This window comes from Buceros rhinoceros, unplaced genomic scaffold, assembly GCF_000710305.1.
Source record: "Buceros rhinoceros silvestris isolate BGI_N320 unplaced genomic scaffold, ASM71030v1 scaffold7925, whole genome shotgun sequence".
Taxonomy (NCBI): domain Eukaryota; kingdom Metazoa; phylum Chordata; class Aves; order Bucerotiformes; family Bucerotidae; genus Buceros; species Buceros rhinoceros.
This window is the reverse complement of record NW_010412373.1, coordinates 31,310-33,478: the sequence shown is the minus strand read 5'-3', so window position 1 is coordinate 33,478 and position 2,169 is coordinate 31,310. Positions and strand designations below refer to the sequence as shown.

General features: G+C 42.9%; 1 protein-coding gene across 1 annotated transcript in view; it reads right to left on the bottom strand.

Moving 5' to 3' along the window:
- The window catches only part of ARPP21 (cAMP-regulated phosphoprotein, 21kDa), a 97,874-nt gene extending 96,121 nt beyond the window's left edge, over window positions 1–1,753 (bottom strand). Inside the window, exons 1-2 of the mRNA XM_010136378.1 lie at window positions 1,684–1,753; window positions 1,419–1,587 (exon numbers count right to left, since the gene is read on the bottom strand). The gene's annotated coding sequence lies outside the window, so the exon portion shown is untranslated. The remainder of the gene's footprint in view (window positions 1–1,418; window positions 1,588–1,683) is intronic.
- Window positions 1,754–2,169: the final 416 nt, after the last annotated feature.

The following is a 2,169-nucleotide window of genomic DNA, read 5'->3' as shown; positions in this document are numbered from 1 at the left end:
TGAGCACGCAGAGCTCTGATCTACACAGCCTTGGTGGGGAGCAGGTTTAAGGGAAGGTTCTGGGACCCCCAAGAACTGCCAATGAGAAAGGACCCATTCAGAATTCCAGGTCCCTAGCATCCAGTGCTCCCTTCCTCTAGGGCTTTTTATTCCCTTCCCTTTTTAATTTATTTATGTATATAAATAAGAATAGCCAAATGAACGAAACAGAAGTAAAAACCAAGTTTGAGCAACAACACTGCGTTTACACTCAACCACGGGTTTTGTGGGCACGGCAGAAGCCCATGGTCCTCACTACCAGTTTAAAAAAAAAAAATTTGAGGAGGTAATCAGTCAATATAAATATGCAATCTAAATTTGGCAATAAAGCTCTCAGGGTCAACGTTTCCAGGCATCGAACTGACAGCTCCATTATTAAAACCCTAAGCCTCTTCCCAAACCTCATGTCTCTCTCCAGCACCATGAAAATCCTACAAGAAGCCCTCAGCAGGTATTTCTAATAAAGATATCTTAACCAAACAGCATTTACTCTCAGCTCTCAAAGGGTTGTTGTACAGAAGCTTTGGAGGCTTTTCAAAGTTAAAGCCTATTATTATTTTTCCTCTCTTTCTCTCTCTCCCCCCACCGCTCTCTCCTGAAGCCTCCCCCACTGATCAATTGTCAAATGAGACTCATGAATAATTTAACTTTTCTTTCCCCATCCATTTGGCTTCAAAAGTATCTTCAGGAAAAACAAGGGTGGTTGAGAAGGAGTTATTTCAGAAAGGAGCTTTCGCAATACCTTACAACTTCTCCACAACGAAACTGGCTGTTAAGCAAAACCAAAACCACACTCCGCCATGTTTCTTCTTACAGTTGGCAATTAATATTCAACAGATCTGATACCACTTACCCTCCCCCCTTTTTTTTTTAAAGCTAGTTTTAGGCAAAAAATTAAGCCTAAACCCTTACTTTTTCCAATTTTTGCTTGTTTTGACACTGTAAACAAATAAAATAATAAAACCGTCCCCACGTTGCCTTCCCATGTGAGGAGGATTGTGGATTTCACAAGAAATGGAGCTACGCGGTTCATACATAAACCGACTGGAATATGAAGCTCGCGAACTAGCGCACAGCAAACCGAGCCAAGCCTCAAGCTGTTCTCCTTCCTCCCACCGCCCTTCCCAGGAAGTCCCATGGTATTGGCTACTCTGCAGTTACAACCAAAACTTGAAACCGCTTTGCTAGAAATTGAACACCCGATGCATGGCAAGACCTGAACCTGCTCTGTTTAACAGCCCGTGATTTGTGAAGGATTTTCATCCAGAAATGCAAGTTCTTCATGGGCACGTTACCTCGCAGCTCAACTCCATGCCTACACAGCCGTCACAGGAACAGTCACACTCAGAGCTCATCGGCGGCACCAAGGAAGCTCTTACCTGAAAAACTGCTATAATTCCCACTGTCTTTCTAGCGTCTTCTGTTGCTCTTCGCTGGTTAAGTCCACACAAATGATCAATGACAACGTGAGTCCCATGTCCCCATTAACAGTTCAGAGCGCCCATCTCCACGTTGGTCCTTCAGAGAGTTTGATGGATCATAATCATCCTGGAAAAAAGACAAAAAGTAAGTAACGACATTGGTAACCATCGTGGCACAAGGTAAAGGTGCAATAGATAGGACCAGATTTCTAACACTAATGACCAGCTTCAAGCAAATCACTTTCACAGCTTGATCCAGCTCCACCTGTCTCAAAACTGCCGGCTTCTTCTCTAATGAAGGCTAGAGCCGGCTGTTCAAGTCATAACAGCTCCTACGCAGGCAGCTAAAATTAACAATTGCATTATGCACCGCAGATTACTCATTTCAATTTTAACCTTTTTTAGTGAATTCCAGCAATTTTCATTTAAAAAAAAGCTTATATACATATTTATATATAAGCTCATCTTGTTTGCTTCAACAGAAATCAACGAGGGTATGAGGAGAAAGGACTTGCCTGCTTTTTAACTATGGCTTCTGCTCCAATTAAAATTTCAACAGCCAAGCACCACTGAAAAAGCAGCTAGGTGGGCGCTTTCAGAAAGCGACCCGCTTTGCCAGGGTTGTTAATCCAGACATTCATTTAAGAGAAGCGGAAACGATCAAGAATGAGAGGAGGAGGAGGAAGAAATCCTCTTCCCTGAACAACGG